Raw genomic sequence first — 13,319 nt, 5'->3', positions numbered from 1 at the left:
TCCACCTGGCCCCCAACTCATGCTACAGAAGGATGGTGGTGTCATAGCTGCTCCATAAGAGCAAGCAGACTCTGGCACATGCCTTGGTCCACCTCTGTCTCTTCCAATGTCACCAGGTGTTTGTGTGTTGAGCAACTGACTCCCACCCTCCATCTCCAGTGATTACAATGGGAGCTTAGACAAGGAGCTCCCATGCAGACACCTCTGTTGTGCACATTTCATTTTTTTGCAAGGGGAATCCCACCTCCTGTGTGTCTGTGAAGTTCACAGGAAGGATCTGCATCCCACTCCAACCCAGGGGCTTCTAACTGGGCATGCGATGGCCAGACTGACTCATCTGAATGAAAACCTGAACCATGGGAGAATGACCTCCCTTCTTGTCCACTTCTAGGTGTCCTGCCTAGTTAAGACATGGGAATATGGATTTCCAGAGTGTGATGTTTCCACATCTTGTAGATAACCATCCTCTGATGGAACCATCCTCTGATGAAACAAGTGACAATGCTGTGACTGGTCTCTCTGCATTGTTTCTAGAGGGACCATCAGTTGTTGGGGCCCTTGCGGTACTTCAGAACAATAATCTATATGAAATATAGAGTATGGAACTACACTGTTTAGGATTAGTTGCTTAGCACAACTTGCTTAGCATAAGTAGCTAAATTTGCTGAAGCCTTAGGCCTCAGACTGTAGCTGCTGCTATGTGCTTTGAAGTAGTTTACCAAGGACACTGGTGCAGCTGGGAATGATACATCCTGAGAAAGTACAGATAAACTAGCAGAAGCCAGTGGGAACCAAGGTTAAGGGCTAGACAGCTTTGCCAAACAAGTAGCAAGGTACGAGGCATGACCGCTGTGTGCGTGATCGGTGCAATGATTGGCTACCTGTGACATAATCTGTATGAACCACAAATCAAGGGCCAGAGCGCCGAATACTTGTACTTATAAAATAGGCAAATTGCTGAATAAAGATGGAATTGAACCTGCATTTTGTGAATGCGTATGATTCATTCCCGTCACTCCCGCGGACCGCGACATCTGGTGACCCCGACGTGATACTGCAGAGGAGAAGCTGGCTTTGCTAAGAGTTCGAGTAACGGGAGTGGATACCGCCCGGGAGGCTCGTGCCCGGGGAAAACGAGCCTGGCCGTCTGAAAGAAGACGGGAAAAGAAAAGTCGTAGCTACGCAACTCTTCTGACCGGTGAGTCAGGCGCCCTTGTGAGGCGGCGGGCGGTATGGGAAACGCTGTATCAGCGGTAGAAAAGGCCACGTTAGAAAAATTGTTACAAGTGGCAGCACAAACAGAGCGCCAGGTGGAGCGCCAGGCGCTGGTGGACTTGCTGTTGTGGGGAAGGCGGCGCGGTTTGTTACGGGAGTCCAGCCAGGTCTTTAGCGCGGTAACCTGGAAGAAGGTCGGAAAAGAACTGTGGGAATCCATCCAGAACGGAGAAAAAGAGGCCAGGCGTCTGGCCAAAATATATCGAGACGTGCGGCTCATGATCGAACAGCTGCATGGGGAGGCACAGGCGACTGCTGCCATACGGAGGGCGCTGCAGGCGGAGCCCTCTGCGGCGGCACTTTCGCCGGGGAGTGAGTGCACGGAAGGAGCGGAGTGCGCGGTGCCCGGAGCGGAGTGCGCGGTACCCGGAGCGGAGTGCGCGGTACCCGGAGCGGAGTGCGCGGTGCCTGTCTTTGATACACCATCCGCAGGGGGGCCCTCGGTGACAGATGAGCCCTCCCTGCCGTGTGCGGCACCTCTCACTAAGCTAGAGCGGGAGGCTTGGGGGACTGGCACAGGATATGAGGACTTGCCACCGTACAAGAAAGGGGACGTTGCTGATGCCTTTGCCGCCCCCCCGCAGCCGTCCGCTCCCCCTATGGAAGTGGATCCGGCCACTGTGCCTTTACCTGAGGAGAAAAGCGTTGATCTGACTGAATATTCAAAAAAAAATGGAGGAACTGTTGGAGGAAATGAGGAGGTTGGATAGGGGGTCGAAAAAGGCGCATGTGAGGGAGGCGTATAACAAGGCACATCAGGCTATTGTGGACGGCCTGAAGGCGGTTGAGGAACGGTTCTCCGGGGATCCTGCCGGCGGATCCCAGGAGAACCAAGAGATCGCCCCCAGAGACTGGGTGATTACCAACGTACTCAAAGGGACGTGGTCCCTTGAGGAGGCGGAGCAACATCTGCAAGCCTGGAAAAAAAACCCTTTAACACAGAAAGAGTATCGAATGATTTTGGACTGTTTACCGAGAGCACCGGAGAAAGCCTTACCACCTAGGGACCCTGACTTTGACATGGCAAAAAGGTGGCGCGGGATCATTCAGAATGCTGAACTGGTTGGGGACATGCAGTTTTTCCCTATAGTAGCCCCGGTCGTGACCACGGGTCAGGGACAGACGAGGTGGGAGCCTCTGGATTGGCAAGTGGTAACAAAGCTGCAACAGCTGGTAATGCAGTACGGGATAAATAACCATCAAGTGCAAGCGCAGCTGAGAGCACTGGTAAAATATCAAAACCTGGTGCCGAGCGACATCCGTGCCCTTGCCGAACTGATTTTGGGGCCCACCTCTTTGCTGGTGTTTCTGAATAAGTGGCAGGAACTGCTTGGTCTATGCCAATTATCTAATTTGGACTTACCGGCAGATGACCCGTTACGTATGACATCTTTGGACATGCTGATGGGCAACGGAGTTTTTAGAGACCCCGCTCGACAGGCGGCACTGCATCCCCGAGTCCTGATGCAGTCAAAGAACGCTGCCTTAGAGGCATTCGCTGCACTGCCCCAAATAGGGAAAGCTAATCCGCCTTACCTGTCAATAAGGCAGGCGGAAGACCAACCGTTCCTGCAGTTCGTGGACAAACTTAAGGAAGCCGTTGATGCGGCCCCGAACGTGCCACAGGATATGAAAACAATCATGGTTAAGGAGATCGCTACGCAGAACGCCAATCCAACCTGCACAAAACTGCTCGCCACCTTGCCTCCAGGAGCGACTTTGCTCCAAATGGTGGAAATTTGCTCCCGAGCACCCATGGAGCTAGAAAAACAAAAAGCGAAGATCCATGCTACTGCATTAGCTGTAGCTATGAAACAGGGCCCTACACAAGGAGGGGGCGGCCGCAAAACAGAGAACTGCTACATCTGCGGACAACCTGGGCACTGGAAGAAACATTGCCCCCTCAGACGACTGGCTAAAGACAACCGTATCTGCCAGCGTTGTGACAAGTTTGGGCATCGGACAAGTGAGTGCCGTTCAAAATGCAAGAAAAGCGGCACCCCGTTGTCGGGAAACTGGAACAGCCGCGCCTGGGACGCGGCGAAGAAATATCCCATGGTTGCCTCTTCGAACACCATGCAGCCACAAGAGGGAGCGCCGGAATCGATCTGGCCCTGGCAGAATCAGTAAGCATTGCCACTGAGCAGGTCCACTTGGTAAATTCAGACGTTTGTGGCCCCTTGGGGGGGGGGCTGTCGGCCTTACTGATAGGACGATCATCTGCCTCTAGACAGGGAATTTTTGTTCTCCCTGGATGCATCGACGCCGACTACTGTGGACCTATAAAAATCATGCTGAAGGTCTTCTGTCCCCCAGTTACAATACCAGCAAAAAGCAAAATTGCCCAATTGATCCCTTTCAAGTCTGCGGTCCCCCTGGCCAGCGGAGATGATAGAAGAGGAGGTTTCGGCTCTACGGGGACGCCCCTGGCCTTGTTCTCGACTGCTGTGTCCTCGACTAGACCCATTCGAAAGGTCATCATTACCTCTCCAGACGGAATGAATCACCTAAAAGCCGAGATGATGATGGATACCGGTTCCGACGTCACCATAGTACCTCGCGACTCCTGGCCTGCCGCTTGGGCGCTAGTGGATAGCACCACTGCAGTACAGGGGATTGGTGGTTCAGCCCCCACCTGGAGAAGTGCGAGACCCGTGAAGATCTGCGACGAAGAAGGTCATTTGGGCGTGGTAACACCATACGTAATGAATACCCCTCTCTGGATCTTAGGCCGGGACCTTCTGTCTCAGTGGGGCCTAGTTCTCTCGTGCCCTTTTTAGTAATGGCCGCTGCTGACACTTCTCCACCCACGCTGAAAATTACATGGAAGACTGACGAACCAGTGTGGGTCGAGCAGTGGCCGCTGCAAAAGGAGAAGCTAAGGGAACTTAACAAATTGGTAGAAGAACAGCTACAATTGGGACATATTCAACCTTCAACCAGCCCATGGAACACACCTATCTTTACCATACAGAAAAGGTCAGGAAAATGGAGACTGCTACACGATCTGCGAGCTGTGAACGCAACAATGGAAGATATGGGAGCGTTACAACCAGGACTGCCATCCCCTACCATGCTCCCGCGGGAATGGAGTCTGCTAGTAATTGATCTGAAAGACTGTTTCTTTAGTATCCCCTTACATCTGGAGGACTCCAAACGCTTTGCATTCTCAGTGCCAACGATAAATCGATCTGGTCCTTCGAGACGCTATCAGTGGGTCGTTCTACCCCAAGGTATGAAAAACTCCCCCACGATATGTCAATGGTATGTAGACCGAGCCTTAGAACCCTGGAGGCAGAGACATCCCGAGGCTATAGTATACCACTACATGGACGACATATTAGTCGCAACAGAAACCCCGCTGCTAGAAGAGAGTCAACGGGAATTGAGTCAACAACTCCAGGCCTGGGGTCTTACCATCGCCCCTGAGAAGATCCAGCAACACGCACCGTGGAACTATCTTGGTATGGTCATAACCGAGACCCGAGTCTACCCAATGAAAACCTCGATCACGCGGAAGATCGCAACAGTGAACGATGTACAGAAACTTCTTGGGGACATTCAATGGATCCGTACTTACTGCGGCATTACCAATGAGGAAATTCAACCGCTGGTGAATTTACTTAAGAATAGCAAGAACCCCAGAGAAGCAAGAACGTTGTCTCCTCCAGAGCAGGAAGTCATGGCTAACATAGAGAGGAAGCTTGGAAATGTACAAGCCTATCGCTATGACCCCATGAAACCCATTGACATAGTGTGCTACAATAAACAACAGGAGGTGGTTGGCATAATTGGTCAAACAAACGAGACAAATCAGCTCACGATCCTGGAGTGGGTGTTTTCGCCAGTCCGGCCACGCACAGTGATTATGCCCAGGAAAGATGCTGTGGGAGAACTGTTACTAAAAACAAGACAGCGCGTCCGCATCATATCAGGGAAGGAGCCCTCACGCATCATTCTGCCCCTGGTTTCTTTGGATCTCGTATCCGAATGGACCCAACAGAGCATTTCATTCGCCCTGGTGACGTGTGGGGTTCCCCTCGACAATCATTATCCAAAGCACCCACTACTGCACACGCAATTGATGCTTGAAGAAAGGAAGGTAATGGCAGATGGCCCCATCCACAACGCGAAGTCCGTCTTTACGGACGCTAGCGGCAAAACAAAGAAGTACGGATACGAATACGTGAATGTACGAGGAGAGTGGGCTCGAAAGATCATGCAAGGTGCCCCCGAGCACTCCGTGCAAATTTTAGAACTCATGGCAGCTGTACTCGCGTTGAAGGACTTTGCAGAAGAACCTCTTAATCTTATAGTTGATTCACTATATGTGGCGGGTGTGTTACAACAACTACACTCTGCTCTTATTGGGCAGACCGCTAACCCCAAGATTCAGGCGTTGTTGATACAAGCAAGCGGCCATTTAAATTCTCGCGTTCAGCCATTCTGGTGCACACACGTCCGTAGTCATTCGGGACTGCCAGGAATATTGGCGGAGGGCAACCAGCGCATAGATGCCCAAGTCTCAGCCGCCGGTGAAGAAAAAACTAGGTTACAGCTGGCACAACGATCTCATGCGTTTTTTCACCAGTCAGCTAGATCTTTGCAAAAGGAGTTCAACTTATCCCGGGCAGAAAGCAGGGCCATAGTGGCCGCGTGCCCTGATTGTGCACACATTCCCCCACTGCAGGATACAGGGACAAACCCACGCGGGTTAGAACCTCGCCAGTTATGGCAGACCGATGTCACAGAAGTCCCTGCCTTTGGGCGACTGCGCTTTGTCCATGTATCAGTCGATACATTCAGTAAAATGACCTGGGCCACTGCCGCAACCTCCACACGCTTTACTGCCTGCCGCCTGCATTGGCTGCAAGCCTTTGCCGCGCTGGGGAAGCCGGCTCAGATAAAAACCGACAATGGACCTGCCTATACGAGCGCCGCGTGCGCTGAGTTTATGAGAGCTTGGGACATTACACATTCCACGGGGGTCCCCTATAATTCCACTGGCCAGGCCATAGTGGAGCGCCGTCATCAGGATTTAAAACGCCTTTTTGCTATTTTGAAAAAGGAGGGGGAGGTATCTCTCCCCGTCCATGACATCGTAGCAAAAAGCTGTTATGTGTTAAATTGGCGCAACCTCATTGAAATAGACCAAGGGGAGTTGATCAGCCCAGGGGCACGCCATGCACAGACTACGAGACCTATTAAGACGCTCGTGTCCCGATGGGTACCACAAACACATTCATGGCAGGGGCCTGTGGAATTACTCACTTGGGGCCGAGGGTATGCTTGTGTCATTGCAGGTACTGGTACGGAGTGGATACCCGCGAAGTGGGTTCGACCGTGGTTGAAGAAGAGTAACGTTGGACCTGCGGACGACTGCCCACTGGAAACAGCCCGTGAGTCAGCTACTACCTGCGCTTGAAGACCAGCGGCAGGAACTGGAAGCTCTTGACAGAGGACGAAAACAAAGCACCAGCCTCACCCGGAACGAACGGGATTGTGATTGTGAGCGTGCTGCAATGACTGGGCACGAACAAAAGAGTGTTGGGGGGGTTGGTGGAAGAGCGGTCCTAGTCACACTTATAGGCAGCATAATTAGTTTGAGTAGCATGAGTGCGGTATTACCCCCATTTCATACTCCAAGGAAGAATGTGTGGCTTACGATCGCAAACAGGACCGGCCAGACATCGTTCTGTCTGTCTATGGGCAAGGTGGGTGACCCTTTTAGGACATGTTTAATCGGTGTCCCCACCTGGAGGGCAGAGGAATTCAAGGCATATGTTGGTAACAAGACAACCTTGAATTTCACGGCCGTCGATAAGACCAGAATGGCCCCAGAGTTAAATAAGTGGCAACGTAATGGAAGGTGGCAGTGTCGTATTATCCTGGCCTTAAACAAAACCCTAAATTCAGACCCTGAGGAGTTGGATCTCTTCGGCTGTATGGCCGCCAGCGCCTCAGAAAAAGATACGGGCGGGTATGTCAGCTTCCTTCCCCCTGTGGGGATGCTCACTGAGCGGTCATCAAAATGGGTAACCTTGAATTCCGCCTTAAGCAGCGGTGACGTGCATGGCCAGGTGTATACGAACTGCAACGCAACAAGCCACATAACAGCGAAAGCACTGCCGCCTGGTATATTTCTGATATGCGGGGATAGGGCCTGGAACGGCGTGCCACGCATCCTGCGTGGAGGCCCGTGCTACCTGGGGAGATTGAGTCTGTTCCACCCCAATCTCACCCAACTGCAGAACTTGGTCTTGATGAAGCGCGGGCGGGGCAGAAGGAGTGTGCATGAGCTAGAGTGCAAGGACATTGGCGATCCCGTATTTTGGTCAGGCTTCCGGCAGCTGGCGACTGCTACGCTACTGCCGGGAGCCGCTGGGCTTAAGGCGATGAAATTGGCGGAGCAATTGGCTTGTTGGACCAAAAATGAGTTAACTATTACATCACGAGTACTAGATGAGATGTCTCAGGATGCACTGAGCATAAACCACGCTGTGTTACAAAATAGGGCCGCTATAGATTTCTTGCTCTTAGCTCATGGACATGGGTGTGACGAGTTTGAGGGGATGTGTTGTCTCAATCTTACCGACCATTCACAATCAATCCACGCGCGTATACGAAACATTCAGAATGGGCTATATAAGCTGAAGCAGGAGAATGGCCTTGGGATTGACGGGTGGCTTCGGGGGCTGGGGATCGGGCCCTGGTTGGCAGCAGGATTAAAACAACTGATTACCATAGGTATCGTGGGTATGTTCCTGTTGATTTGTGGGCCTTGTATACTACAATGTATCCTAGCTCGGGTACAGAAAATGGTTGATCTATTATTTGAAAGAAGAGGGGGAGGTGTTGGGGCCCTTGCGGTACTTCAGAACAATAATCTATATGAAATATAGAGTATGGAACTACACTGTTTAGGATTAGTTGCTTAGCACAACTTGCTTAGCATAAGTAGCTAAATTTGCTGAAGCCTTAGGCCTCAGACTGTAGCTGCTGCTATGTGCTTTGAAGTAGTTTACCAAGGACACTGGTGCAGCTGGGAATGATACATCCTGAGAAAGTACAGATAAACTAGCAGAAGCCAGTGGGAACCAAGGTTAAGGGCTAGACAGCTTTGCCAAACAAGTAGCAAGGTACGAGGCATGACCGCTGTGTGCGTGATCGGTGCAATGATTGGCTACCTGTGACATAATCTGTATGAACCACAAATCAAGGGCCAGAGCGCCGAATACTTGTACTTATAAAATAGGCAAATTGCTGAATAAAGATGGAATTGAACCTGCATTTTGTGAATGCGTATGATTCATTCCCGTCACTCCCGCGGACCGCGACAATCAGTGATTATTTCAGTTTGTTGCAGTGAACATTTCCCAGGAGGAGAGAGCACAAGGGACAGAGAAAGTCACGTCTTCAGCTGCGCCTCTGTACCTGAGTGGGGCCAGGCTCCAGGGAAGGAGGGAGCTCATGGCAACCAGGCAGCACTGCCCAGAGACAGCTGTGTGCGGGAGCAGCTCCTCTGCAAAGAACAGCAGGGCTGAGTGCACTGCCTGCTGCTGCTGATGTGAGAGGAGACAAGGCAGAGAGAAGTGAAAAGCAGTGTGGAGTTGGAGGACAGAGGAGAGCTTATTGTGGGAGGAAAGTAAGTCTCTGGCTGCAGGGCAATGCCACTGAGGTTCCTGGAAGCATCTTCTACACCTATTTCATCCCATGACTGATAGGTTTTTCTAGTATCACTCTCCTTTGCAGAGGAGGGGGAGATGCTTCAGAGCAGGGATCCCCTGCCACAGCATCACAGGGACAGGGCATGCTGCTACTTTCTCCCAAGGACAGCTGCAGGGCTGTGAAGCTGGGATATGCACCCAGGTCTGCGCAGGGCTGTGATTCAGAGCAGTGTCCCTGCACTGAAGAGAAAGGTGCAAAAAAGGCTACTTGAAAGGGAAGGAGCTTTCCTTCCAGGGCTTTCAGTTTCCTAATGCTGGCAGGGAGAAAAAAGGAAGGAGTTTTCTGGTTTGGCAAGGAACTGGGACTCACTGACCTTCCCTCTCAGAGATCAGGAGGTCTGTGAGGAAGCTCAGCAAACCCTTTCAACCCCACCTCCACCTACAGCAGCACCAGCAGCACCTTTATGGACTTATCAGGGCTAATGTGACCTGCTCCTTAGGACCTGTGAGCACAGTGATGCCCTGGACAGTGCCCTGATCTGGGAGGTTTCTGTAGGGCAGAACTGTGCAGAGAGAGGGTGGGACACGGTCTGTGAGTATGGACAGGGAAGAGATGTTGGGAGAGAGAAAGCTGCAGGCAGCAGGAAAAGCCCCAGGCCGTAGAGATGGGCAGGGAATGAGAGGGAAGTGCCAACAGAATCGTCATGGGAGGATGGATTTGGGCAAGTCATGGTCAGCAGTCAGTCCCTCTGATGCAGGCACCTTCCTCTGAGCAAGCTCCCTGTGTCTGCTCTCCCACGCAGCAGAGCCTCTGCCCTGACAGCCATGGGGTCCAGGGCATGAGCTGCCTTCTCTGCAGCCAGACCTCTGGCAGAGGAGAGGTGCCCGACAAAGGGACTGAGAGTGACTGCCCTGCAATGTCACTGCCTGTGAGGCAGCATGCCTAGCTGGTAAGGTGAAAGCTTTCCTGAATTCCCATCTGTCTCTCTCTTCTTGTCTCCCTTGGCAGCAGGATCATGGTGCTGCTCCTTGTTTCCCCTCCTGGCCATGCTGCTCCTCCTCTTGCTCTCGGGTTCTCTAGGGTGGGAAGTGTCAGCTGCAGTTCAGACATGGATGCTGCAAGTTGTGCAGCAGAGGGGTCTGCATGGGAATGCGTTTGCCCCAGCCCCCTTCTAACCTGTGGAGCTCCAGGAAATGCAGTCTGTGGGGCTGGGAAATGAGCTGACTCTCCCTTAAGGAGAACCCATCTCCAGTCCTAAGAGTCCTTTGACCGTTTCCTTCCAGTCTCCTGGCAGACTGTGTGCTGCCCTCTAGAATGGCACAGCTGTCTTGTAGCGCCTCTGTGATATCTGAGAGTCCCGTGAGGAAGGTGCAGAGATGGTGAGAGTATGGAGATGGTGGTGGGAGGCTGTATGTGGGCATCTGAAAAGAGCCCTGTGTGTCCTTAACTAGAAGGGGAGTGTGGAGAGCTCCCTCAGGTGCCCAGAGAAAGGGTGAGAAGTTTGGAGATGTGCACTTTGAAACTGGACTCGTGTGCTCTCAGCAGGGGCTGGTTTCTTTCTAGGGCAACATGAGAGTGTGATCATACTCCAGGTCCAATAGTGGCAAGCACAAGGCAGCTGGGAATGAGACTAACAGACAGGCTAGCTGTCCTCACTCTGCACCAAGGGACAGTGAATCTTTTTTTCTCAGGATTCAGTAGAAATGCCAAGGATTTCTGCCTTGAGGAACACTCCCCAGGGGTGACAAGACCATCTGAAAGAAAATAAAAAATGCCGGAAACTCTGTTCCTCAAACCTCATTCTTTAGAATTCAGAGTGAAGATGCTGAAAAGCCCTTCTACGCGATGAGTGGATTTCACCTGACAGAATTTGTGAATGTCAGAGCTGGTCACCCCCATTCCCCTGTGCCCACTGCTTTACAGCAGGGCCGAGTCCTGTGGAGCCCATGGGCAGAGGTCCCTGCTCCTCACAGCACACTCAGCCAGTGCAAAGCTGAGCTCAAGCAAGGGAGCTGCACAAAGATCCTCTCAGTAAAGAGAAAGGCAATGTGGGGGCTTGTATGAGAACTGCAACATTTGGGGTTTTTTTGCTTGAAAAGTCTGTGGCCTAAAGATGGGGCCCCTGAAGATGGGTCCTAACTTCTCCATGTCTTTTCTTCTTTGGACAGTCCCCCATGCCTGGAGATAGCGAAATGTCCAACAGCAGCTCCCTCAACGAGTTCCTCCTCCTGGCATTTGCGGACACACGGGAGCTGCAGCTCTTGCACTTCTCACTCTTCCTGGGCATCTACCTGGCTGCCCTCCTGGGCAACAGCCTCATCATCACAGCCATAGCCTGCGACCACCGCCTCCACACCCCCATGTACTTCTTCCTCCTCAATCTGTCTGTTCTGGACCTTGGCACCATCTCCACCATTGTCCCCAAATCCATGGCCAGTTCCCTGTGGGACACCAGGGTCATTTCCTACTCAGGATGTGCTGCTCAAGTCTTCCTGGTTGTCTTCTTGTTAGGAGGAGAGTATTTTCTTCTCACTGTCATGGCCTATGACCGCTCCGTTGCCATCTGTAGACCCCTGCACTATGGGAACATCATGGGCAGCAGAGCTTGTGTCAAAATGGGAGTAGTTGTCTGGGCTGGTGGTTTTCTCTATTCTGTGCTGCACACTGCTAACACATTTTCAATACCACTCTGCCAAGGCAACACAGTGGATCAGTTCTTCTGTGAAATCCCCCAGATCCTCAAGCTCTCCTGCTCAGACACCTACCTCAGAGAAGTTGGGCTTATTGTGGTTAGTGCCTGTTTAATGTTTGGGTGTTTCATTTTCATTGTGCTGTCCTATGTGCAGATCTTCACTGCTGTGCTGAGGATGCCCTCTGAGCAGGGCAGGCAAAAAGCCTTTTCCACATGCCTGCCTCACCTGGCCGTGTTCTCCCTGTTTGTCAGCACTGACCTGTTTGCCTACCTGAAGCCCCCCTCCCTCTCCTCCCCAGCTCCCCAGCTGGACATTTTTCAGCAGTGGTGACATTGCCATTGCTCTCCGCAAATGACTCCCGCTGTGTCTCGTACCAGGACTGAGCTTTCTTTGTTCACTTTATTTTTATTACTAGTATTACTGTTGTTATTATTATTTGTTACCATGTTGCTGCAGAAATGGTTTGATTCATTCCACCTTCACTGAGACTGCTCTGTCTCACCTGGTGCCCATATAAAACTTTGTGCAACATGGGGTCAGAGCTGACTCCATCACAGTATCTCTGTAATAAAGTAGGTTCTACGCAGTGCAGTCCTTGAAGGATGACTCTTCCTCCAAAGCTGCTGTCCCTCGCACCCTGTCCCCAGCACATTTCCTTTGGACAACCTCGCCCACCCTGCACGCTGGTCTTTACCCCAGAAGTCCCCCCCAGACAAGGCTTCATGCCCAGCTGGAGGACTGGAAGTCCAGCTGTGATCCCTGGGAGGACAAGCCCTCTGCTGGGTCCTCTGCAGGGCTGTCAGGGAGCATGCAGAGGAGGTCCTGGGGCGATCTACTGGGCCTGTAGATCCTCCTTCCCCATGGGGGCCCTCAAGCAGGGTGCCTCAGTGCAAAGATGCAGCTGAGCTTGTTGCTGAATGACCAGAGAGGAGAAACTGCCCCAGGAAACTCCTCACACACCCAGCCTCTCACACCAGCTATTTCCAGCACTGGCCATTCCCCATGGTCCCAGTGAGGGGTGATCTCTGAATGTGACCAGCTCCATCTGCCTGCTGGGCTCAGCACGTGTGTGGAGGCAATGTCCAGCCCTGCCTGGCCTCTGCAAGCTCAGACCTCAGCAGACCCCAGAGCATGGACTTCTGTTACCCCAGGGGGGAGAGGATCAGGGCTGGGCAGGGTCTGGGGACTGGTGGGAGGCTGCCAGGCAGGAGGGCCACGGGCAATGGGGCAGCAAGGGCTATCATGGGGAGCATGCTGGGGGGATGTTTCCCCACCCCAGAATGCACCCTGTCCTGTGCGATTCCTGCACAGTGGGGTTGTGGGGACACATGCAGGACAGCGGGGCTGGACCAGTGGAGGCCTGAGTGCTGATGGGAGCCATGACACTCCAGAAGCTCCCGACAGTCATGGAGGGGACTCACTGCTGCTAGCAGGGTTGGGGGTTTCTCAGGGGCTACAGCCACTGGCACCGCCTGCCAGGACTCCCAGACCCAGCACAGATGGTTGGTGCTCAACACTGCACTGTGTCCCCCGTCCTGTGTCACCATCCTCTCTCAGGAGCACTGCTGGGTGCACCACTGCCTGCCCAGGTGTGGAGAGGAGCTGCTGGAGGTCTGCTCTTCTCACACCTACTGATCCCAGCTCCGCCCTGGTGGCGACCCACAGGTTCTGCCCTGGGTCATG

This window comes from Apteryx mantelli, chromosome 11, assembly GCF_036417845.1.
Source record: "Apteryx mantelli isolate bAptMan1 chromosome 11, bAptMan1.hap1, whole genome shotgun sequence".
Taxonomy (NCBI): Eukaryota; Metazoa; Chordata; class Aves; order Apterygiformes; family Apterygidae; genus Apteryx; species Apteryx mantelli.
This window is presented reverse-complemented; position numbering follows the sequence as displayed.